Here is a 27,451-nt window from a genome sequence, read left to right on the forward strand (position 1 = left end):
TTTGTCCCTGGTCCTTTGTTCTCCTACAGGTGAGAGGGATTTCTTTTGCTTATGTTGTATTTCCCTCTGGCATATCTCAAAAGGTACAACCATACACAAATAAAGCATGGAAACTCAAAACACAGGGCTAAACCAGCTCTCGCCAGTTCCTCAGGCACTTTTCCTCCTGTTGCTGGTTTCTCTCTCTCTCAGCTAAACTTACTTCCAGATAAATTCTATACTTATTTCTTTCCTTTCCTTTAATTATCATATAATTTGGGGGAAATGCACTAGTTTTGTTCTCTTAGACCACTCGCCATAAGCTTTTTAAGTCAGCCATTGCAAGTTCATCAGAGAAGTTAACCTTTTAAAACCAGGAAATGGTCCCAGTGTTGATGTTTCTGTTCAAGGGCATTCAGACATGCATGTTATTGAACACAATATACTACTGCCAATCTAACGAGGGAAAAAGGTTTGAATTCACGAAGGGCTCAACGGTAGCATCTGTTAAGAAATGAAAAAAGACATCATAAAACTAAAGGTAACACCCCTATCACCCAGGAAAAAAAGTAGGTGCTCAATCTCTACAGATTTATATTGAGATATAACTTACAGTTCATGGTCCGGAAGTGACTTGTGTGACCACATGGACAAGTCATTTAACCTCTGGTCCAACCAGCTCAATTTCCTTGTCAATTGAAATGAGAGAAACAGAAAAGCCAGATAGACTTTTGGAGAGTAAAGATAAGAGGTCAGACACTGAGTGAAAATGTGGCCCTTCAGTTAATGGCTTTGACTCTTACTCCCCGAATCACCTTTGGAATAACAAGAAAGAAAGGTATCTGGGAAAAGAGAGACACAAAAGGATTGAGAAGAGAAAACAAATCTACCTAACATTGATCATTCCCAAATGACAAGCCCATGTGCCAGAGCATGGGCTCTAATTCTATGCAAAGGCCTGAGTTCTGACCCTAGGTTATCTTCAGATAATTAGTTGGCCACACCAAATCCTTGCACTCTAATGATTCATTCTGGAAAGCTCCTAAACAAGTACCAACTCAGAGATTTTCCATTCTCTTGGACTGAGAAAAGAATATGCTTTAGAGTTGCTAACAACTGGGCAGAATTTGGGGTGAGGTCATGTTTGGAACCAGGAGATGAACCAATAGCAAAGATTAATGGGGCTTTGGAAAAGCAAGTTTATACAATGTGCTCATAGATCTGGAGTAATTATAAACCAATCAAAAAGAGGAAAAGAGGGCAGCCCGGGTGGCTCAGTGGTTTAGTGCCGCCTTCAGCCCAGGGCATGATCCTGGAGATCCGGGATCAAGTTCCACGTCGGACTCCCTGCATAGAGCCTGCTTCTCCCTCTGCCTGTGTCTCTGCTTCTGTGTGTGTGTCTCATGAATAAATAAATAAAATCTTAAAAAAAAAAAAAAAAAAGGAAAAGATGTGGCTGTCTTTTACCCTTTATGTTGTTGGCGGTCCCGTACAACAGCTGTATCTTATTGGCTTACTGGCCAATGATGATTTACAGCTGAAGTCCCAGTTTTGCTACTCCCTCCCATTGGGGGGAAAGAAAAGAAGAAAAAGAAAGTAAGACAGAGTTCAGCACTATGGGAGGACTCTGAATTGCAGTGTTTTTTCAAAAGTCTGTAACTCTGCTCTTTCACTAATCAATATTTTAATGGCGTCTTATATCTGGCATGATCATGTTTGTAAGATCATGTTTGCCTCATTGGAATTTCAGTAAAGCAGTACCAGCCTTCCCCATAATCCTGGAAAGAAAGAGTAAGGTGGGAAAAACAAGAGTCTCGAGCAGTGATAAGCAATCCTAGTCTTCATGATACAAGTGATTCAGCCTGAGAGCTAGCATCCAGATGAAAGCCAAGAAAGCTCCTCCATCTTACTACTTCTCAAATATGCCTAGAGGTTAACATTAATGGTTGAAAATCAATATAGATTTTCTTACAGACTTTCTTTTATTCAACAAAGTAGGTATTTCCAATTTTAAACCCAGCACCAAGGGACACATTAAAACAACTGCCATTTCAAATGAAGGAAAATGGTAATTTGTAAAAATGTTTTCTGTATTTGTAAAAAATTTTTTGATACAAGCAAGGTAGGGTAGTTTTGTAACGGCTTGTAGAGTTTACTGCCTTGTATATGTATTGAGCAAAAACTATGCAAGCTCTGGTGTCTTGTAGAAATTTTGTCAAATCCCAAGGATGGCGGTATGAAAATCACTTTTTTCACCTCAACAGCTGCCTAAGACCAAGTTGAAAGGAGTGGGAAGGGCACAGAAGCAGTTCATTTCTCCAAGTTCAAGCCATAGTGGGCTTAAGAGAGATCTCATTTGGAGAACCAAGCAAGGTGCAGCACTATAACTACCCTGTAAGGGTGCAAGACCCCGTGTCAACTTCCACTCCATGTCTAGGACCAGGGAAAACAGGAATGAGAGCAGACCTACCCTTACAGGGTAGAGGGTCATAAGCCTAGAGCAGGCTTCTAAAGCTACCACAGTAAGAGCCTGTCAGGGCTTATGACCATGATCCAGGTCGGTTCCAAAACTGGCCTGGGTTGAGTTGGTTAGTGAAGGGCCATGAGTTCAGCTGGAAATACGAAGAAGGTGGAGCAGATATCTCTTTTATTTTAAATCTGATGACGTAGAATTCAAAGGCAGATTTGTAAAATCTATGATTCATTTAGCATACCCTACATGCCAAACATTCTGCTAAACACAACTTTATTCGATTATCCAACCATCCCACAAGGCAGGTATGGAGACACTTTACAGAGGAGACGGTGAGCTCAGGGGGGCTAAGCAATTCTTCCTCACTCACTCAAAAAAAATTGCCATATCTATCTTTAAAGTCTGTTCCATCTCATGAAACCAGTCTGCCTCGTCATATCCCCAGTTTTAATCCTTCCAGTTTAAAGCTTTCTGTTATGTGGCTGTATAATGTCAGAAAAGTCATTAAACCTCTTGAGGCCCTGGTTTATTTATTTATACCATAAAGGGATAAAACTCCATGATCTCTAAGATCCTCTCTGAAACTCAGGGAACCAGTTCAGAACTGTGTCTCCGCAAGGTAATAGAACCACAGAGATTCTTCATGCTTGGGATGGGAAAGAGCGTTAACAACTGAAGGACTGTAGATTATTAAAAATCACTGCTGGGCATTATGGAACTTGTCATGTTCAATGATTAACTGAAATGGAAGGAGTTTGCATGTCCAGCAAAAACCCTACCCTGGTATGCAATAAAGTGTCCACCCAAGAGGGAAGTGCAATAACATGATTTATCAATTGCCAGGAATGGCATTCCTCTCATGTTTTTATAGAGGGCCCTAGTGTTATAATTAAGGAACTCAGTGGGGAGCCTCCACTCATTGCTAACTAAAAGAATTCTGATGTGCTTGGATCAGGGAAAGTGTGATTGTATGATATTTCTGAGTTTTAGTGTTCCTACCATTCCCTCTTGATATTTCAAATCAACTCCAGCTTCCCTTAGTTTAGCTCTGGTGATCTAATTTAAGCCTAATTGCTGAGCCCTCTACATACCAACCAAGTGCTCTGGGTATAATTCTTCTTACCTAGGAAATTAGCTTCCATATGCATATCTCTCTTTGTGTCCCTGAAAACTGAGTAAGATGAAAAGGGCTTGCCATTCTGTACCAGGCACTTGAGGTTAACTCGTGAAAATTAGCTGACAGGGGGTTGGGGGTGGGGGTGGGGGTATGATTACAATAACCCATGACAACAATATAGCGTTTTGAAATTTCCTTCTCTAAATTCTAAACAATTTCCCTTGGATGGTCTAACTGTATTGGAAAGAGCTTTAGGTACAGATTCAAACAGGCCAGAAGCCAAGTCTGAGCTCTGAAATGTATGAGGTCTTGACCTTTGACCTTGAGAATCACGCTGAACTTCAATTTCCTCATCTCTCAAGTGTCATCATCGATAGCCATTTCATGGAATTGTGAAGACGCAATGAGTTTACTTGTCATGATGTTCTGAATCATGACAATAGCCACCATTTAATAAATATTTGCTTTATGTCAGATTCTGCACTGGGAACTTCAGGCACAACAATCTTAGGAGTCACCCCAACTCCGCAAAGTAAGTCCTGTGTTATTGTGTCTCTCTGCAAAGAATACTGAGGCATAAATAGCTAAAACAATTGGTCCAAGTTCCTCCTGCCAGGTAAACCTTCTCTGGTTACTGAATCTTGCTATTTTTACATGCATCAGAAGAGATAGGACTCACATACATGCAATTTGAAATCTTTACCCTTCTGGAAAACAGTGAACTCAAGTCAGAGAAAAAAACTCTCATCAATGAAGAAAGACAATGTTGCTAGTGGTATACCTGAGGGTGAAAGAAGTGAAGGAGTAACACTACCCCTCATCCACTCAGGATTGTATCGTCCCATCCGAGGGTTACTTTGGCAGATAGTTTGATAGGAAGACAGTTAAAGGGATAGAAAGATGCACAATCACAGGACATAGGGATTCCAGAGGGAATTGCTACTGGGATTCACCTGGAGTCCTGTGGTTGCCCATATTTCCCTGGATCCAAGACTTCTACTCATGCCTTATCATAGGGCAGGTGTACCGCCCTTGCTTTGATGGGAAGCTTAGGTGCTACAACCCATGAGACAATCTCTAAAGATGACTATGTCATCAAGAAGGAAAAATACCTTATGCATTGATATTTGAAATGGAATACTGTTACACTTCCCTGAGCTCAAAGAGGTCTTAAGCAGGCAAGTTCACAGATTGCTTCCAGTATCATTTAGAACATTAGTTTTAACACTAATAAAGTAACCTCAAACTAAAATTCTTTGTGGAAATGTATGGTCTATGGACAATACCATGTCTCACAATCTGACACCTTTAATCACTATCCAAAAGATAAGCTCCTCCATCATCCATTTTGTCCTTAATCTTTAACACCAAAATTAATATTTGGATCGGGAGAGAAACAAATGCTCACCTCTCCTGTTCATTCCCAGATCTTTCTACTGTCTCCTCCAGAACCCCATTTTCTGATCATTAAAGTCCGGTGCATTTTTATCCTTCAAAGGGGAGCTGTCTACTACTTCATGTCTGAACTCAAACCTGGAGGTGGTTTTTGGTTTCTCAAGTCTCACTTGAAATGAAGCTTGGAGATGGGCCAGTATTCTCTATAGGCTTGGGCCTTCTAGTATGCAATCCCAAATGCCTTTTTCTTATTGTCATCAACCAGTCCCCTCACATTCATCCCCAAATGCTAAACAGCAGCTGATTCACACTCTCCTCTCCACCCCTAGTCTTACCATGATCCTGAGTGGTTTCAGAATCAATGTGCTACAAAATCCATGCCCCACGAAATGCCTTGCCCCACAATGCTTAGACTTCTTCACTCCATCATCTTCAATTCCACTGTAATTCCGTCACCTGCATATATAACCACACCCTGAAACTTGTCCTCCAGAATTGCTTCACTGATGAAAACTTAATCTCCAATATCCCACAGCCTGACCACACAACCTAACTAAATCTCCTGTTAATTCCTTTAAACCTGTGTTTCAACTTCATAAAAAAAAACAACCCCAAAAAACTAGTCCTTTGCACCACTTCCTCATGCATGCATTTTTCCCTGACCAATCAGTTCTTTCCTGTCTTCACTTCCCTTCCTTTTTTAGCCTAAACCAGCTCTTCAATCATTCTCTTATCAGTAACTTTTATTTTCTCTCTCCACTGTGCTTCCTCCAGATGAGTCCACCAAAATCCTGAACTTGAATCATTTCCTATATCTGCTTGTTCCCTCCCAACCTCCACTTAGGCATCCAGAAAAAGCAGGAGAAAAATTGTACAACATGCTTATACAACTCTATGATCTTCATCCTTGGCTATTACTTCTATGATTTTTCTGTGTCCATGGGTCTCTCTTACTATCATTCCCCACAAATTTGCTGCAAACCCTTACCCCACTTGAGTTACCTATCCTCTTCCTCACAGTAGATGCCCTTTCCCTCTGTCTTCACCAAGAATACAGGGATCAGGTAGGAATTCCAACTTCTAATTCCTCTCCTCCCTCCACTCACAACTGAGTCTTCATCAGCATCTTTCCTACCTCCTTCCTACCCATCCCAGAGACAGCGCTCTTTCTCTTATCTCATACTAATCCTCTAGCTCCTATCTCCTTACTCCCTTTCTGTGACTTTTCTGCAACGCATGGGTCAAAGAAGAAGCTGCAAAATAAATTATAAAGTATTTTGAACTGAATCAAAGTGAAAAAACAACGTATCAGAATTTGTGGGTGGGATTTTATAAGTCAGACAGAGAAAGACAAATACCATATGATTTCACTTATGTGTGGAATCTAAAAACAAACAAATGAACAAACAAAAAACAAAATAGACTCTTAAATATAGAGAGCAAATTGGTTGTTGCCAGAAGGGAGGTGGTTAGGAGGATGAGCCAAATAGATAAAGGGGCTTAAGAGGTACAAACTTCCAGTTATAAGATAAATGAGTGTTGGAGATGAAAAGTGCAACATGGGGAATATAATCAATAATATAATAATGTTGTATGGTGACAGATGAGACTACACTTATCATGGTGAGCATGGAATAATGTACAGAATTGTCAAATCAACGTTATATATCTGAGACTTATATAACACCGTATGCCGATTACACTTCAATGATTTTTAAAAAATTGTGGGCTTCTACAAAAGCATTACTTAGGGGGGAATGTATAGCACTAATCTTCCCCATTAGAAAAAAAAGATCTCAAATCAATGACTTTAATTTCCACTTTAAGAAACTAGATAAAGAAGTGCAAACTCTACTCAAAGTAGAAGAAAGGAAATAATAAAGATCAGAGAGAAATCAAAATCAAAACCAGAACATAACATGAGAGGAAAATCAATGAGATAAAAGGTTGGTTCTTCAGAAGAACAATGAAATTGATAAACCTTTACACAGACTGATTATAAAAAAAGAGGAAGTAGAAGTAAAAAAGTAGAGTGAAGATAAAAATTCCGAATTTCAAAAATGAAAGATGTGACATTATTACAGATTCTACTAATTTTTTTAATTTTTTAAAAGGATTTAGGATCATGTGATCAAGAACTTTATACCAATAATCTTGACATCACAAATGAAATGGAAAAATTCTTTGAAGATATAACAAAGTTCACTTAAAGAAATAGATAACCAGGACACCTGGGTGGCTCAGTGGTTGAGCGTCTGCCTCTGGCTCAGGTCATGATTCTGGGATCCCAGTCCTGAATTGCAGAGGAGTCTGCTTCTCCCTTTGCCTATATCTCTGCCTCTCTCTCTGTGTTTCTTATGAATGAATAAATAAATAAAACCTTAAAAAAAACTAAAAAAAAAAGAAATAACCTGCATAGCCATTGATCTACTAAACAAATTGAGTTTGTTGTTCAAAATCTTTCCACAAAATAAACAAAAAACCCTCGGCCCAGATGGCTTCACTACTTAATTCTTCCAAGTATTTATGGAAGAAAAAAATTCTAATTCTATACAGTCTTTTAACAAACTGAAAGGAATACTTCCCAACTTGTTCTATATAAGCAGAATTGCCATAATACCAAAGCCAATAAATATATTACAAGAAATGAAAACCAGAGTGCAGTATTTCTCATGAACATACATGCTAACAAGATTTTATCAAATAAACCCAATGATACATAAAAGAGGTAATACATCACAACCGAGTATGCCTCAGCCAAGGAATGCAACATTGATGGGACATTCAAAAATTATTCATGTGGTCCAAGGTTGAAAATGGCGGTGGTGGGGGTGGCTATGTCCCGGCTCTCTGGGCTGCTAGGTGGGACTGCTGGGGCGTTCCATGTCTAGTGGTGCCTGTGGAGGAGGGCTCAGCTGCATGTGGAAGGCCCTCACCTACTTCACAGCACTCCCTGGCCTAGGAGTGAGCATGCTGAACGTCTTCCTGAAGTTCCATCATGGACAGCAAGAGAGACCTGAGTTCATCACCTACCCCCATCTCCGCATCAGGTCCAAGCCCTTTCCCTGGGGAGATGGTAATCAAACTCTATTCCATAACTCTCATGTGAGTCCACTTCCAACCGGCTATGAAGATGAATAAAGAGAACCTGGACCACCACCCAGTGGGGACCACAGTACTGGTTTGGACTATGACTCTGCATAAGGACCAGGAAAGTATATGGGACCTGAGGCTCACCTTCCTTACTTGTACCAAATGATGACCAGTATACTGATCTTCCATCCCTTTGCTTATGGCAGGAGAGGCTTAAATAAAAACTTGGATTGGTCCATGAAAAAAAAAAATTATTCATGTAATTTACCATGTAAACAAACTAAAAATACAAAACAAAAGCATATGATAATCTTGCTGTAGAAAAAGCATTTGACAAAATCCAACATCTATTCTTGATTTTAAAAACTCTCAGCAAACTAAGAATAAGGATTAATTTCTTCAATCTGACAAAAGCCATCTATAAAAAAACCTGTAGCTATCCTACTCAATGGTAAAAGACTGAATATTTTCTCCCTGAGATAAACAACAAGACCAGGGGCTGCTCTCAGCACTTTTATTCTGCATTATACTGGAGGTGCTAGCCAAGGCAATACAGCAAAAGAAATAAATAAAAGGCATCCAAACTAGAAAGAAGTAAAACTGTCTTTATTCATAGGCAATATGATCACCTATGTAGAAAAGCTGATGGAACCAACAAAAATATTAGATCAAACAAATGATTTTACCAAGGATGCGGAAGTCAAGTTCAATCTATATTGATTTCTATATATTATATTGTCTATATTCTATATATTGTATTTCTTCATATTAGCAATGAACGAGAAATGAAAGTTTAAAAAAATAAATCATTTACAATGGAATCAAAAAAATTAAAAATATTTAAGGATAAGTCTGCCAAAGTTGTATACTGAAAAACCACTGAATATTGCTAAGAGATATTAAAGACCTAAATTAATAGAGATTATAACACATTCATGGGTCAAAACTTGAATTTTTTTTTTAATTAATTACTTTTTTTTTTTTTTATATATATATAGAGAGAGTGTGTGTGTATGCCCAAGAGAGAATGAGCACAGGGAGGGGCAGAGGGAGAGGGAGAAGCAGACTCCTCCCTGAGCAGGGAGGTGGAGGCAAGGCTCCATCCCAGGACCCTGGGGTCATGACCTGAGCCTAAGGCAGAATCTTAACAGACTGAACCGTGCAAGTGCCCCTTGAATATTTTTTTAAAAAGATTTATTTATTTATTTGGGAGAGAGAGAGAGAGAGAGAGAGAGAGCGCGCACACATGAGCATGCAGGGGGAGGGGCAGAGGGAGAGGGAGAGGGAGAGCAGGTCTCCCAAACAGGTTCCATGCTGAGTGTGGAGCCCACTTGGAGACTTGATCTGAGGACCCTGAGATCATGACCTGAGCCAAAACCAAGAGCCAGACGCTGAACCAACTGTACCACCCAGACACCCCAAAAGTTTGAATATTTTTAAGATGTCTTCTATAGACAGGTTGCCTGAGTGTCTCAGTCAGTTAAGCAATCGACTCTTGGTTTCAGCTCAGGTCATGATCTTAGGGTTGTGAGATCAAGCCCCACCACCAGCTGTGCCCTTGGTGAGGAGTCTGCTTGGGAGTCTCTCCCTTTCCCTCCCTGTTTTCTCTGGTCTTGCATGCATGTGCTCTCTCTTTTTCAAATAAATAGATCAAAGATATTTTTTAAAAAGATCTCTGCTATAGACAATGTTTATGTCTCCCAAAATTTATATGTGGAAACTTAATCCATGATGTGACAGTATTTAGAGGTGGAGCCTTTGGGAGGTGATTAGGTCATGAGGGTAGAGCCCTCAAAAATGGCACTGGTGCCCTATACACGAAACCCCAGAGATAGTCCCTTGCTTCTTCTGCCAAGTGAGGACACGGCAAAAAGATGGCAGTCTGTAACCAGGAGGCAGGCTCTCACCAGACACCTACTCGGCCTATGCCTTGGTCTTGGACTTCCCAGCCTCCAGAATTGGGAGAAATAAATTTCTGTCATTTATAAGCCACCATATCCATGGCATTTTTATTACACCAGTCTGAACAGACTGCAACCATGTCAGTTTTCCTCCTACCCCATTAATCTAAAAATTCAGTGCAATCCCAACCAATACCTCAGCAGGCTTTTTTGTAGAAATTGACAAATTGATTCTAAAACTCATATGTAGATGCAAAAGACCTGTTTATTTCTCAACAATAAGCAAAGACACAACCACCAAGATAAATCTCAAAATAATTATGCTGAATGAAAGAAGACAAAAAAAAAAAACAAAAACAAAAACAAAAACATACTGCATGATTCCATTTATATAAGGTTCCAGAAAATGCAAAGCCATCTGTGTAACCAGAAAGCAGATCAGTTGTTGCCTGGAAAGTAGGGAGAAGTGAAGGACCAGGAGCAGAGGCATGAGCAAACTTCTAAGGGCGATGGGTGTGTTTATTGCCTTGATTGTGGTGATGGTTGTACATGTATAAACATACATTAACACTTATTTTATTGTTCACTTTAAATATGCATGGCTTATTGTAGGTCAGTTATACTTTAGTAAAGCTGCCCTAAAAAAATAAAAAAAATAGCACTTGTGAGAAATTGAAAATGCTTTGTTTTTTTTAAGTGAGTCCATTTTTGAACCTCATTATTTAAATCCTATTACAAACAAGTTTCTTGTGACGTGTTCATCAATGATAATAACACATCAACGCATCAGAACACCAGAATGAGAATGGCTCCTCTGGTATGTATAATGTTTTTTAATTTCAATTTTTTATTTTTTAAGATTTTATTGATTTATTTGAGAGAGAGATAATGAGAGAGAGGATGACCAGTGAGAAAAGGGAGAAGCAGAGAGCCAGACATGGGGCTCAATCCCAGGACCCTGAAATCATGACCTCAGCTGGAGGCAGGTGCTTAACCAACTGAGCCCCCCAGGGGCCCCTGAATATTGAATTATTATTATAACAAGCTAAGAACAACCAGTCATTCCAGTGGTTAGGAGGAGCAGCTGGGCATGTGATCTAGGTGCTCTGGCTTTAGATTCAGCACATAGTTGGGCACCAGGATTTCAACGGGACCAGAATTTCAAAGCAAACTCAAACAGGATTGGGAAAGAGGAGCAGAAACACCTCAGGGCATTTATCTAAAGAGTTCACAGAATAATGTTCTGTCCCCCATTTATCTAAAAAGTTCACAGAATGTTGTTCTGCTTGCTATTCCAACATCCTCCCAGGATGTGACCTCCTGCAATCCAGCTACCTCTGTTACCAAGGGCTTCCAAGATTAGGATGGATAGTTGGCCTCCCGGAGAAGAGACAACAGCACAGGGCCATTTTGAACCTCATACAAACCACAAGGAACTCACTATTTCTGGTGTCCCTTCCATTTACTCATCCGAGTCTCTAACTGGGGTTTGGTGCCCATCCAGTTTGAATCAGTCCTGTTGGCCGCGGACACCAAGCCACCTCCGGTGTTGTTGGGCTTTGCCGTGTCAAATTTACTATGCAGGGTGGACTTTGGTTCAGGTATCAATCATTGACCCACAATTAGGATCAGGATATCAGGGTTTGCTTCCATTGATGCACATGGTGTGAGCCAAATAAAGTTTAGGCAGCTTGAGTTATTTTTGGCCTCTTTTCTCAGAAAACAATGAGGACATGGTAGGACATGGAGAGGAGTGATAAAAACAGATAATTATGAAAGCTGCAGAAAAATGGAGAGTTTGCTCTGAATATAAATAATTTTGCTTTAAAAGCACTTTTATTTGTTTTAGCTACCATATGTTTAATTTACTGGTGTCATTTTTCTTCTCTTATGCCAACTGGACTGATATCACATTTTCTGTAAACAGATACAATTAATAATTCATGATTTCTGTGGTTGGGACAGTTTTACAATTACTCAACTCATCCAGGCTCTGGATGATTTTCTTTAAGCACCAAACTTAAAAAAAAAAAAAAAAGGGAAAACCAGAGAAATAGAGTTAACTACTCTAAATCATTAACCTTCAATTTTTAGTTGTTCTCATAAATAAAGATACAGAAAAGTCCAACAGTTTGCTCTGTATTATGATATGACAAACAAGGATGGTAGGTTCCTGTGTTTATATTCCTGGCTTTACGGAATTCCATAGACATTATAAAAGCAGAGTAAGACGTCTCTTTACTTACAAGACATGCTCTTTCCTTAGAACATTTAGTCATCTTTGAATTGATTCATGAGAATTTGCTGTTCCGTGGTACACTCAAACATCTTCATCCAAAATAACATCAATAATAGTCATCATTCACTGAATGCTTACTAAGTCGTCTGTTAAGCATCTTAGCTATTATTCTAACAACTATGTGAGAAGGTTTTATTTCCTTTATTTTTACAGCAGAGGAAACCGAACTTTAGGAGAGATCAAATAACTTGTGCAGTAAGGGTGGCACTGAACTTGAACCCAAACCTGTCTGATTCCAGAGCTGAAATTTGAGGGTTTTTAAAAAAGATTTTATTTATTTATTCATGAGAGACACGGAGAGAGAGAGACAGACAGAGACACAGGCAGAGGGAGAAGCAGGCTCCATGCAGGGAGCCCGATGTGGGACTCAATCCCGGGTCTCCAGGATCAGGCCGTGGGCCGAAGGCAGACTCTCAACTGCTGAGCCACCCAGGCGTCCCTGAAATTTGAGTTTTTAATAACAATGCATATCTGGCCTCCCCAAATGTACCTATCTTACATGTGAGTTTTTATGTCAATACCTTCTTGCTCCTTCTGCTAAATCAAAGTATTTAAAATGAAGTAGTCCTCCTGCTGCCATGGGGCAATGAACTTAAGGTCATTTTTCATGTACAAAAAGTGAACTGAATTCCAAAACAAAGCTTGAGTCACAAAAATCCAAGGGTTTAAATCCAATAGAAAGTACATCTTTTCCCAATTTGTCAAATATCTATACCGATCTCTATTTCCAATGACTGGTCATCTGTGTAACTTTGTTTCAGGATACGTGGAACACACAGCTAAATATCTTTGGGATTTTTTTTTTTTTTAAGATTTTATTTATTTATTTGAGAGAGAGAGAGAGAGAGAAAGAAAGAGTGAGAGCGGGGCGGGGAGTGGTTGGGGAGCAGAGGAAGAGGGAGAAGCAGAACTTTTTTTCTTTTTTTAAAGGTTTTATTTATTTATTCATGATAGTCACAGAGAGAGAAAGAGAGAGAGGCAGAGACACAGGCAGAGGGAGAAGGAGGCTCCATGCACCGGGAGCCCGATGTGGGATTCGATCCCGGGTCCCCAGGATCGCGCCCTGGGCCAAAGGCAGGCGCCAAACCGCTGCGCCACCCAGGGATCCCGAGAAGCAGAACTTTTAACTGCGCCACCCAGGCTCCCCCACAGTTAAATGTCTTTGAGTAAGCAAAGACAATGGATATTTTTTGAAATTGAGAAAATTTCTTAACTGTAATTTCTTAAATGTAATAATGATAATAATAAAATTTCATTAAGCCTCACACCTAAACAGTACCATATGTTCTTTAAGTTTGCAGATGAACAGCATAAACGTGACATGGAATACAATAAAATGTGAGACAGCTATTTTTCTACTATCCCTGTAGCTAACATATTGCATAGGAACTACCAGAATACCTCATTCCTTTGCAAATTAATCCTTATTGCCTCTAGTGCAGCTTCAGTTTTGTTAACAATATTGAAAATTATGCATGTAAAAATAACAGTGTATGATATTAAAAGTGAAAATATCACATTAGCATCACCAATAGACTACGTAGTGACTCAAAGTGTAATTGTTTCTGTGGGGCAAGTGTACATTTCTTCACCACATTCATGTATGCACATCAGCTGTTTTTATATTTTTTGTCAAAGGGGTCATCAGATAAACCTAGGAAAGAAAGGCCAAGAGTGATGTATCTAAGTTAGGGGCCCAGGAGAGGGTTAAACAGACCCCCCGGTATGATATACAATTCAGTCATGGAGTTGGGGATTTTTTTTCCTCAAATGTTCTATCTTTTGGCCCCACTAATGCTAAACACTCTTGCTATTGGCAGGACAGCATTTTCTCTCTCAAGAGGAGAAATGTGATATGGTTGGCACGCCAACGCACCCTGTGGATTTTCTAAATTCCAGTTGAGCCATGCTCTCTAAGCTGAGCTTTGGAGATGCGGATTGTTATCCAGTAGGAAGTCAGATAAAACACTGGACTAAGTTCACTTTAGGCTACTGACTTATCTGAGTCCCTATGCCCAGAAAAAGGCATAACAAGAAAACCCTGGTCTGCACTTTTCCCAGGAGTCTTCCTTGAGTTTGTCATTTCATCCCTTCTTGGCTACTATATAACAGGAAATCAATAAAGTTCCTCACACCTTCTTCTACAGAATATACCTACACCTCCAATGCCCGACGTCTGCTTTATGGAACCAATCTGAGAAAGTGGAAAGAACTGGGATAATAAATAGGTGAAGACGACCATCAGGAAGATTCATTTCACAAAAGTCCAGGGAAGCGTCAGGACTTTCAGAAATGAGCTGCCCTGAAAAGACGTCCAGCCTGTGCCCCGGGCTGGCTCCTGAGGATTAAGATATCTTTAATATCTTATATATCTCCTATAATGGCCCTCCTGAGTCAGCATCCTCCGAGAGTCCCACATCTTTTCACCTTGCAATTAAACATGCAATCATCCATGGTAAAGGAACAGGGTGTCACAAGGGTCGACCACATCCCAAAACTGGGGGAAAAAAATATATCACACTGAAACTAACTCTCTCAGACACATCAGAAGCACTTTGGCCGAGCAGCAGTTTCTGGACAGGAAATTAGAAATCTTCCATTTAAATATTGCCTGGCACAAGCAACGGAAGGGGGGTGGGGAGGAAGAGGTCAGGTAACAGGTTTCTTTCAAGCTTCTACAAATAAAATTTAAAGGGACACCTGGGTGACTCAGTTGGTTTGAGCGTCCAACTCTTGGTTTCGGCTCAGGTCTTGATCGCATGGGTCATGAGCTCCAGCCTCGTGGGGGGCTCATGTGGGGCTCCCTGCTCAGTGGAGACTCCTTGACCTTCCCTCTGTTCTTCCCTCCACTCGTGCTCTCTCTCTCCCTCAAGGAAATAAATACATCTTTTTTTTTAAAAAAAAAAAAGGTTATTTTCCCCAGTGTTACCTAGAATTTACATGTCCACAAATACGCGTGCCCTTCTAAGCTCATTTCTGGAGCCAACAACTAAAAACTGTGAGAGTATTTGTTTTATGCTATTGTAGTGGGTGAAGTCAGACATAAAATGAAATGGCTTTTTTCCTGAATGAAATGGTAAAAATAACAGCAGCCAACATTATTCAAATACTTACTTCTTGCAAGGCCCAGATCTAAGCACTTTAAGGCATTAACAACCTTATGAGGTGGTTACTAATTTATCACAGATGGCTCAGAGAGAGTGACCAATTCCTCCTTCCCATCAGTGCCCAATGCAAGCATCTTCTCTAGGAGGCCTTCTGCCTATGACCTTGCTACCTCCAGGCTTCCTTGATCACTTGGCATATTCCTGGGTTGCACTTGGCATATTCCTCCTCCAGTGCCTATGACCCTATATTATGATTATTTGTCTGCACATCCATCCCCCCAGCAACACTGAATTCCTAGAGGACAGAGGCCATGTTTCAGCTGTTTTATACGTGCGGTACCTATTATGCTGCTTGATATACATAGTAGGGACTCAAGAAATGTTAATGAATGAACTGGTGAATGAATGGATAGAGAAAATAAACTTTCAGAAAATGAAAGATCATAACAAAGGGAACTAACAAGGAAGGAATACCTGACTAATGTGAAAATACTTATCCAAGACTTATTCTAACACTTTAGATTTGCTACGCTCCTACTGCCTTCTCCCAGTTCCCCTATCTGTTAGAGTAGCCAGTAAGTAACATGCTTCTCAAAGAGAATGGCACAGGGCTCCAAGGCATGGTGTGAAGAGTGCTGGATATGGAGTCTGGCTTGAGCTTGAGACCAGACTTTACTGATCTTGGGCAAATCAAACAACCATCTGAGCCATCTTTTCTCATCTCTGAAATGTTCACGCTCACCTATGCATATAGCCCATATGTCCATGTAGTAGTTGGAAAGATCATACTCTTAGTGTGAATGCATTTATTTAATAGGTGTAAAGAAGAACACAACTGTTAATGAGTATAATAGATAGACATCATGCAAGACTTAACATTTGGGTTAACTTCCAGTCATGTGGCATAGGGAAGGTGGATGCGACTAGGTCCCATCAAGCACCTACTCATTACAAGTACAAGCACTTCATGTACATAATCTCACTTAAGCCTGACATCATCCCTGAGAAGTATAGGTACTATTATTCTAATTCGATGGGAAAAATTAGCTTTAAAGAGTTGAGTGGCCTACCCAAAGCTACATGGTGTTGTGTCTTATTGATTTCAAATAGTTTTTGTTTCTGTTTTTTGAGAGAGAGAGAGGGGAGGGGAAGGGGCAGAGGGGGAGAGGAGAGACACTTTTTTTTTTTTTTTTTAAAGATTTTATTTATTTGTTCTGAGAGACACAGAGAAAGAGCCAGAGACACAGGCAGAGGGAGAAGCAGGTGAGGAGCCTGATGCAGGACTCGATCCCAGGATCACGACCTGAGCTGAAGGCAGATTCTCAACCACTGAGCTACCCAGGTGCCCCGAGAGAGAGAGAAACTTATGCAGGGTCTACACGCAGAATGGAGCCCAACACAGGGCTTAAGATCTCTGGACCCTGAGATCATGACCCGGCAATCATAACCCAGGTGCCCCGTGTCTTACTGATTTCAAAATGTGATCTTTTCAGCAACGTTCTATCATCTTCATGGAATACCAGTTGTCACTGTAAAAAGTTATCTGGAAATTTGAACTTCTGGTTAGAAGTCCTGGCTGTAAGAATTCAGAAAAACTTTGAATATTTGTTATAATCTATTAGCATCTTTCAAGCTGGAGTTTATGAGACTGGGCTAGTCCTTTTACTCGGAGGTTAAGAGGGGCCGTAAATGACAGCACGTTGCTCTGCCCAAGCTCAACACCAACAGAGGCCTAGGGCTGATGGAGATCACGACACATTTATCATTGGTAGAGTGGGACTGGAGGTCTAGCTTGGCTCTGCAGCCCCAGTGAGCTTCCTTACGCGCTGCCCTATTATGCAGCCTAACCCTGCAGTCACTGGCCACATTCTGTGTCCACAGGCCATGCCCAGAGCTGACAGCTTACCTGTGATTACCTTGTGGCAGAGAACAGATAAGAATGCACCCTTCAGTGGGCAGACACATAGAAATGAGAGACACATGCAGGAGCTTAGCTGAGTATGCTCAGTTCTTACTCTCAGACTCATTAGTCGGCTAAGTCCTGGTCTGATGAGCATGAGTGAACAGGTTCAGGAAATCTGGAAGTGTCTTCCCCAGGATCTGTCTTCCTAGGGCAGGGAGTGAATTTCCTGTTCTTCTGTGGAAATATGATGAGTGAAGAATGAAACCATTTTTAAGTTTTTGTGTTTTCTATTTTTTTTTTTTACAATGAGGGTAGGGAGTGTCTGCTCTAGAAATCTAGGCCTTTGAGGATTGATTCACTCTATTATTTATACTAATTGGAAATAATTCAAAGATAAACCTGAGAGCATGATACAAAGATGCCAGAAGACTATTTAACATGTCAGCGCAATTTAGGGTATGTCTCTTGCCATCAAATGTCAAAAGCAAAGTTTTTTTTAAAGGGCAACTAAGATCCAGACCAGCTGTTTCCCTGTCTACACCCATGGGATATATAAATAAACTGTTTCTGAATCAGCCAACTTCCGTTTTGTCCCTTCCCTTTGGCCAGCTGAGCCTGTGGTCAGAATGTGGCTGTATGTGGCCATGTTGTGGAATGTTGACCAGGCAGTACGTATGTATTCATTAAACAGCTATTTGCCAGATACTGAGAAAATAGAGCCTCTCCAGGAACTTCCCTTCCTGTGAGGGAGACGGACAGTAAATATGTAAGTAGCAAGATATTTTATAATACTAATAAGCACTTGGTGAGGAAGAGAAATGGGATATTATGATAAAGAGGAGCCCGTAGTTGAAATCCTTATGATACAAAGTTGGCAGCAATGTGAAGATCTGGGGAAGAGCAGTCCAGGGAGAAGGAAATAGCACAGAGAACCTGAGATGGACATGAGTTTGATGTCTATTAAAGAAACAGAAGTCCAGGGTTGGCTAGAGAGAAAGGAATGATAAGGAGGTAAGGTCAGAGAAGGAGCCAATCTTGGTTCTGGCAAGACTTGTGGGCAATGTGAATGGATTTAGATTGTATTCTCCACGTAATGGAAAGCTACTGACGAGTTCAGCCAGGAGATGGCTTGGTACGACATCCATGTGATCACTCTTGATGTTGTGAGAAGCACCGACTGCAGGTGAGCAGAATAGAAACAAGATCAACTGCGAGACACTGGTGGCTTGGTCTAGAGCTTCGAGCCTAGAAATGGTGGAAAATTCAGGTTATATCTAAGAAGTATTCCTGATGGGAGATTCTGACAGATTTTGTGAAAGGAAAAAGGGAAATGAAGGATGAATTCTAGATGTGGGGCCTAAGTAATCGGCAGGGTGATTAGCCCTGTCATGGGGAAGACTTTGAGGGGTATAGATGAGGGATGGGTGGAGTTACCCCACTTCAGCCAAATTACATTTCATCCAAGAACTGCATCTGTCAGACATCCAAGAAGAGATGTTAAAAAACAAATGAATATTTGGGTCAGGCTTCAGGAAGGGTTCTGGGCTGGAAGTCTATACTCCAAAGTCGCTGGGACCTGGTAAAATCAGTTAGGGAGGGAATAAAGAAAAGATACAGGGCTCCGGGAAACTCTAATGTTTACAGGTCTGTAGAGAAGAACCTGATTAAAAGACAAACAAAAAGGTCTCTCTCTCTCCTTTTTAATCTGAATAGAGTTGACACATGGTGTTATGTTGCCTTCAGATGTCCAACTCAGTGATTTGACAAGTTTCCACATCATGCTTTGTCCACCACCAGTGTTGCTACTACCTGGCCCGTTACATTACTACTACGATATCACAGACTGCATTCCTTATGGTCTGCTTTTTATTCCCATGACCTACTCATTCCATAACTGGAGACCTGTAGCTCCCTATCCCCTTCCCCATTTGCCCAGCCATTCACCCTCCCCTCTGGCAACCATCAATTCATTCTCTATATTTATAGGTTTGATTCTACTTTTTGTTTCTTTATTCAATTTTTAAGATTTCCATTTATGAGTGGAATCATAAGGTATTTGTCTTTCTCGGTTTGACTTAGTTAAATTAGCATAAGACCCTCTGGGTCCATCCATGTTGGCTCAAATGGCACAATCTCATCCTTTTTTATAGCTGTGTAGTATTTCATTGTATATTTACCCCATTTTCTTTATGCATTTGTCTACTGATGGACACTTAGTTTGCTTCCATGTCTTGGCTATTGTAAATAATGCTTCAATAAACATAGGGGTGCATATATATTTTTGAATTAGTGCTTTTGTTTTCCCTGGGTAAATAGCTAATAGTGGAATTATTGGATCATATAGCATATCTATTTTTAATTTTTTAAAAAAGATTTTATTTATTTATTTGACAGAGAGAGAGAAAACACAAGCAGGGGGAGCAGCAGGCAGAGGGAAAGGGAGAAGCAGGCTCCCCACTGAACAGGAAGCTTAATGTAGGGCTCAATCCCAGGACCTTGGGATCATGATCTGAGCTGAAGGCAGATGCTTAGCCAACTGAGCCACCCAGGCACCCTCTGTTTTTTATTTTTTAAGAATCCTCCATGGGAATCCTAGACAAGATTGTGCTTTGAGGAGGGGATTGTCAACAATGTGAAGTGCTTCAGTATAAGAAGAGGGAAGAGGGCAGGTAATCGGTCACTTATTTATTAATACTAATCCCTGTGATCCTTACATGATCTGTTGCAGTAGAGTTGAGGGACACAGGTGATTGGGCTTCTAAAGTCTTTTCCCATCTTATGATTATATGGTTCTATAATTTTGATGACCTGCTCCAAACTATAAATATCTCCTCCCTCACTCATCCCAGAAACCTTCCTTTAGGAGCTCTTTTTGATGTCCTCACTTCATCCACTAATTCAAAACAAATAGGGATTTTATCTGAAGGAAAGCTTTTGTGTGTGTGTGTGTGTTTTTTTTAAGATTTTGTTTATTTATTCATGAGAGACACACAGAGAGAGGCAGAGACACAGGCAGAGGGAGAAGGAGGTTCCTGCGGGAAGCCTGATATGGGACTTGATCCCAGGACCCCGGGATCACGACCTGGGCCAAAGGAAGATGCTCAACCACTGAGCCACCTGGGTGCCCTCTCTGAAGGAAAGTTAAAGAAAAAGAAATAGTGCAATCCATTGAACCTATCCATAGGTTTTTTTTTTTTTTAATTCAGCAACAAGTTTTCTACATGTCATAGGGCTTCCTTGGTAGAACCAAAAAGTGTTTACATTGTTTTCTCAGATTTCATTCCATAAATTACCACACTCAACAGAAGAAAGCCTTGCAGGTCTGGTTTAACAACCTCCCTTTGACTCCAGTTATAATCTGCCATAAATCATTCCTGGTATCACATCATTCTTTGGGATGAATCAGTGTTTTAAGTGGAGGGGAGGTAGCATAATTTTATTGAATAAGAATTACTGTTAATGTTCTATTTATGCAAAGCTCATTATATGTAAGGGATTGCTCTTAGTTTCACGTCATAGATAAAGAATGAAGGATATGTTTTTATGTGTGCATCTTCTTATATACACTTTTAATTCTATGGGTCAGTATGAATCTGATACAGCGGTTCTCAGTTGGAGAAGGGGCTAATATTCCCCCCAAGGGATATTTGGCAACATTTGGAGACATTTTTGGTTATCATATTGGAGAATCCTCCTGGGATGTTGTGGGTAGAGGCCAGGGATGCTGCTAAACATCCTATAATACATAGGGCTGCATCCCAGTGACAAAGAATTTTCTGACCCAAAATGTCAAGAGTGTGGAGGTTGAGAAACACTGACATCACAATGCAGGGGCAGAGAGTACCAACCTAAACTGAATATTCCACAGACAAAGCATATGTACTGCAACTTTATTGACCTTGCCAGATCTATCAATATAACTGATCTATAATGTAATCACTGCACTGCTATGAACTGTAGGTGTGACACCAGCAATGATATACTTTACTAATTTACACAGCTGCCTGTGCCAGCTGACGTCCACAGAAAATCACTTTCTAAATTTATTTATTTTTTTATTTTCTAAATTTAAAATGTCAACTTAGTATCTATCATTCCCAGTCTAGTTTCCCTCAAGCCAAGGCCAGAGGTTCCAGCCTTGCCTCATGGTCTCAATTTTCTTTTCCCTAATTCACATGGTCTTCTAGTATCACCCTCATGCCCTGGAGCTTGGCTTTATATAACACTGACCACAACACTCAAAAAATTGTCACCAATTAAATACCATCATTCCTCTCTGCAGGTCTCTAAAGAGTCTTCTGTGTTCCCCAATGCCAGGCCCACGAGTGACTAAATCTAATAACACCATATGGGAAAACATGTGACCAAAGTAAAATGATCCACAAATATAGAAAAGGGCTGGGAGCCTCTATGGGAGCCGTAATACCTCCTCCATTCTGGGACCCAATAGTGGCAGTATTTGGCAATATCCATAAGTTTTCTTCCAAAAAATGCCTCTTGAGACTCAAATCCCAGTTGAAAACGGAGCTGGCCTAAATTTAGCCAAGAGCCTATCTTCTAACCTTAAGGTCAACTAAACATCTAGTATTTTCTTCACAGCACATCTTTTATCCTGTACTTGGTGGGGAAGGGCTTATTTAAACAATATTTATATTATATTCTTAAAATAAACCTGAGCCTAGAGAAAAAAAAAAAAAAAAAAAAAAACAACTAACTCAGTGTCCATAGCCAAACACTGAAGAGCTGCTGAGTGGAGAAGCTTACCACAATCAGAGGAACAGCTTAGGTTTCAATATAATTCTTATTTGCTCAAATGCCAAAGTAATTTTTCTATGAGGAGAATGAGGTCATTCTTCACAGAAAGGGTTTCCTGTCTCAAAATTCATATGACCAGGAAACACAAGACCAATATAATGAAGGGTTTCAGAAATGTGAACTAAAATAAAGTAGGGTTAAGAGATGACAAATCTGTACATGTGACTTAAGCACACAGAGATATAGTAACAAGTGTGTGATGGATTCTTGGCTTTTTTCTAGAAAAGAGCCTTCTCCCACAACTGGCCCTACCCCATAAAAAAGGTGCCCCCAACATGACACATCAGTGGGGCTCTTCCAAACAAACAACATGGGCACCCCAGCAACCTGGTTGTTTAGGGCTCACTCAGTGAGGAGGGAGGGCCAGTATCTGGATAGTGGTGTCCGGAAATGGATTGGGGTGTTGTAGAGGCCAAGGGCAGGCCGCCCCCAAGATGGGCCACTTTGGCATGAAGATTATTTTGAGTTAAAAAGTAATAAAAACCCAGCAGATTCAGGAAAACCTCTTCACCTCCCCCACAAGTGCCTGAAAAGAATTTAGATAGAGCAAGACCGCTATCACCAAAGATAACTACATCGTACTCTGAACTAGTTGCGGTAGTCAGGGAGGAACCTAGCAAGGCCTATTCGATCAAAGTTCTCTATGTCTCACTGTTTCTAAAAGGCCCAGCAAACATTTGATTACCAAATATTTACTCTTTTTCATCTTCCTGTGAATTGCGTTCCTTCCCTTTGAAGCCCCAGGCCCCTTTACCCCCATCTCCTTAGGTCAGAATGACATATATACCTCATTCTGCCTAATTGTCTTTGGAATTTCCACATCTGTATGGAATCCCCGTACATATGAAATTAAGTTTGATTTTTCTCCTGTTATTCTGTCTCATGTCAGTTTTATTCTTAGTCCAACTGGGAAGACCTTGAAGGGCAGAGGAATTTCTTCCTCCCAACAGCATATACTCCAAGTTATCACAAATATACAAATAACACGCAAGGAGAGGAAACAGCAATGTCACACATCATCAGTCTTTTTATTTGTTTACATCTTGATTCTTTCTTGCCTCGCCTACTTTTCCAACTCACACAGTGTATACAGTATACAGCACAGCATGGGGGTAAAGAGCATGGGTCAGGTCCAATTCCAGTTTTGCCTCGTATTAGCCATTTGACTTTAGGCAAGTTACTTGATTCTGTGTTACTTAGTTTCTCCACCTTTAAAACAATGTGGCCCCACTTAGGGCCACTGTGGTGGTTAAATAAAATACTATTAGTATGGGCTTAGCAGAGAACCTAATGCTTGGTAAGTTCATGAATATGGTCCACATTTTGGATTCAAAACTTGAAGAAAGCTAACATCTAGAAGAATTCAAAGATGGTCTAATTCAGACCATTCAAGGAAATAGGAGCTTGGAGAATTTGTGTGATGCATCCATAGTTACACAGCTAATTAGCAGTAGCAACGAGATTAAAATCCAGGTCCCTTGACCTCCTAGATCCATATTTTTGGTGGGGAAAAAGGAAAGGTGTAAGTGTTCTTGAAGAAATATATTGATCAGTTCTCCTGCCAGAGGAATTGTGGGTACTCCCATGTATAGTAGAAGCACATCTTTTAAAGTCTGTTGCTGTGCTCATTCAGCCTGTCCACACTTTCGTTGCAGGGGAAACAGCTGGTCTAGCCCAGACTTGTCACACAGTCACGCCGAGCCTCTAAACAAGCCATTATCTGGCAACAGCAGATTGGGACCATCTGTCACTGCAGGGCACATATGGCCCCACTAGATTGTTAAGAATAAGATTGTTACAAAAGGTCATTAGCTATGCATCACTTTTCTGTGATGAGCTCTAAGCAGACACAATGATCCTCCCATTTTATCTCAATTCTTCTCTCTCCAGTACTTGGAGTAACTGGGGCTGAATAAGTCAGAAGTCTTCCCAACTGGGGCCCAATAAGTCAGAAGTCTTCCTGCCATGGCCCCTGGAAAATCCCAGAAAGAATTCCATTCATTTACTTTCCCTCTGGAGAGTTTCAGTTCTTTTTAAAACATGTTTTACTTTCTCATCATAAAGAATGCCAGAAGGGGTGAAGGCATAACTAGTGTCTGATACATGAGAAAAGTAGAAAACAAGGATAAGCTAGGCCAACTCTATGAGGCAGATGGTATTGCAACAACAGAGAACACGCTCAAGAAAAAATCAGATCCTTCTTATTTGGTTTCTGCAAATGAGAACAATTATCTAAACACTACAAAGGTGATCAAGTGTTTGCTTGTTTTCAAAAGCTTGGACAAAGGGAAAGTGCTGGTAAAATACGGCTTTAGATTCTCTGCTATTTCTCCTGTTGAGAGGTAAAGTCTATGTACTGTCACCTTGCTTATGGTCAGGCTCCAACTACTAGAGTAATAGCAGAAGTGACACTATATGACTTGGGAGGCTTGATTGTTAAAGACCAAGCAGCAGCCACCTTATTCATAGAGATGCTCACTCTTAAAGCCCTGTCCCACCACATAGGAAGCCCAAATGTCCCGAAGCCTCCATGCTATGAGGAAGTCCAAGCCACATGTGGAGGCCCGAAGGAGGTGCTCCGGCTGAGAGCCCGGCCTGAATCCAGCCATCAGGTTTCCTTGCCTGGACACCAGGCATGTGAGAGAAAGAGCCTCTGGACAGAGAGCCCCAGCTCCCGGCCATTCCAGCCGCTCCCAGGCATCCAAGTCTTCCCAGCTGGGGCCTCATTGCAGGGCAGAGACACCACCATTATTACACTGTACTGTTTCAATTCAACAGAATCTACGGTCATAATAAAGTGGCTTGCTTTATACTTCTAAGCCTAGTGTGATTTGTTATAGAGCAGTAATAATCAGCACAGAATTAATGAGGCAGCAAAAGCATCCCAGGCTATTTTTAAAATGTAGTGAGAAGGAGCAAGAGGACTAGTCCTCTGTTGCCCATTCTCTATGTGTTATCTCTTATGACCCTCAGAGAAGTCTTGTGGGGTGGGAGTTATTTTTCCCACCTCCCTGATGAGGCACTTTCTTCTGAGGGGTTTCACACAACTTGCCCAGGGGTGAGGCTGATCTATACCGGGTAATCTTCGACACCCAGATTTTTCTACCATGTCTCACTTCTGATCAAGTGTCTGGATTCAGCCATTTATATCCCGGAAATCACACGATCACTGTAAGTAGAATCAGCTTTTATGTTCCACATCACTTTTTGAGCACCTAGTGTATGCCAGGCATTGTGCTAAGAACCCATAAGAATGGGCGTAATAAACCCATCTCCCGGCTTCCCCTTCAGCCTCATGTCCACCCTTGTTGACCCTGCCTTTCCTACCGCACAGGTAGTTATAAAAATCCACAGCTTAAAAAAAAAAAAAAAATCCCCAGGTCTCAGATACTCCCCTGCTCAAACTCCTTAAGGGGTTATCTCTTGCCTACGTCGTGGGGATCTACAAATCTGGTCTAGTGACCAATGTCAAAGCTGACTGCATGAGAATCAGCTAAGTTACACTATTAAAAATACGGATTCTCAGTCTTCACCCTCAAAGACTCTAAGTATATATATTTATATTTCCAAAGCTCCCTGGTGATTCCTGTGTGCAGCCAGAAACACTTGCCAAAAGAATACCATCCAAACTCCTTAACATCACGTATGAAGTCCATCATGTTCTGGCTTCTAGGGGCACCTGGGTGGCTCAGCGGTTGAGCGTCTGCCTGTGGTTCAGGGTGTGACCTCAGGGTCCCAGGATTGAGTCCCACATCAGGCTCCTTGCATGGAGCCTACTTCTCCCTCTGCCTGTGTCTCTGCCTGTCTCTCTGTCTCTCTCTCTCTCTGTCTCTCTCTCTCTGTCTCTCTCTCTCTGCATCTCTCATGAATAAATAAAGTCTTTAAAACAAAATTCTGGCTTCTATCAACTTCCCTCATCTCACTCTGTCACCTCCTCACCCTATGCTTCATCCAGGCCTCCCAGTCCCTCTCTGTGCCATGTCTTCTACCAGGAAGTCACTTCCCCACTGAATGTTCTGCGGAAAGCATCCCCCCTTCCATGAGCTGTCCCTGACTGTCTCCCTTACAAACATACTCAATGTCCTTTCCCTGAGTTCCTCGTGTCCCTGTATCCACCTCCAGCCACTTAACTCATGGCTAAGTGATGTGCTGAAGCCGGGAACCCAGGCTTGTTCATTTTAGAATTTCCAGTGTTAGCACAGTGCCCCATTTATCAAAGATATTCAACAAATGTTTGCTGAATGAATAACCCAATGTGTTTCCTTTCAGCTTTAGCTGCCAAGAAACTCAGAGCCAAATCCAGTTACCAAGTATAGTAATTAGCTCATCCCAGGTGCCTGGTAACATCTGCTCCCTGTTTCTTTGAGATGGTCTCTGTTCTCTTTTTAGCCATAATTGTCCTATTTTACATTAGGTTTAATTTGCATGCTGTTTCAAATCCTTTTGAAAGAAGGTGGGGCATAAATTCTGAATAAATCAATAGATACAGAAATTCCTCAAAAGACACCTGTGTTATACCTATAACATAGGAGTAAGGGGAAAGATTACTAACAATTACTGGAAAATTACTACATTGCTCAAATCAAATGACTGATACTCCATGTTTTCTTAAATGGATGAAAATATATAACTACCCACTCAGATGAATATTTATCCCTTCAACAAATACTTATCAACCATCTACTTTGTACAAGGTGCTCTAGGGGATATGAGCAACAAAGACATGGTGAAGATCTCAGAAATCAAAGCGTTTACTGTATCGTAGGTTAGAGGAGACCTATATATAACTACAATCTTGCAAATTATAAAGTGTTAATGTCATATTAAAGGTACAGGAGAGAGAGTATTTCTATCTGGTAGGGCTCAGGAAAGGCTATGCAGAAGCCATACCATTTGCCCTGGGCCTTACAGATGAAAAGGGTTGAGATGTTAGAGAAAGACAGACCGAGACAAGCATTCCAGGAGGAAGAAGTTACACAAAAATGTACAGGAAACTGTGATTTGGCTGGATGACATGACAACATCTAACATTTTTTACACTCTTGCTTTGCACCAAGTGTTGCTTCACATGGCTTTTTTTTTTTTTTTTTTCCCCTAACTCTTCAAATAACCTTATGGGTTAAGTGGATAAAGAAATTGAGATTCAGAAGTTACATGACTTGCTCAAGGTCACACAGCCAGCCAAGTGACAAAGCTGGAATTTAGTCTAGGCAAGCTCTAGGGCTTTATACTTTTCAGACACTAACTCAAGGAGTGAAGATTTGTACCTGAGGAGTCAAGGATGAGAGCCAAGAGATAGACTGAAGCCAAATAAGTAGTGTGACCTTGATTCCGTTAGCAACAGAGAGCAATGGATGACTTTTCTAAAA

At 40.8% G+C, this 27,451-nt stretch overlaps 1 long non-coding RNA gene and 1 pseudogene across 7 annotated transcripts in view; one reads left to right on the top strand and one right to left on the bottom strand.

Moving 5' to 3' along the window:
- Positions 1-27,451, bottom strand: part of LOC140602765 (uncharacterized) — a 258,405-nt gene that overhangs the window by 148,160 nt on the left and 82,794 nt on the right. The window lies entirely within an intron of this gene.
- On the top strand, positions 7,781-8,154 carry LOC140602166 (cytochrome c oxidase subunit 6A1, mitochondrial pseudogene; annotated as a pseudogene).

Source organism: Canis lupus, chromosome 13 (genome assembly GCF_048164855.1).
Source record: "Canis lupus baileyi chromosome 13, mCanLup2.hap1, whole genome shotgun sequence".
Taxonomy (NCBI): Eukaryota; Metazoa; Chordata; class Mammalia; order Carnivora; family Canidae; genus Canis; species Canis lupus.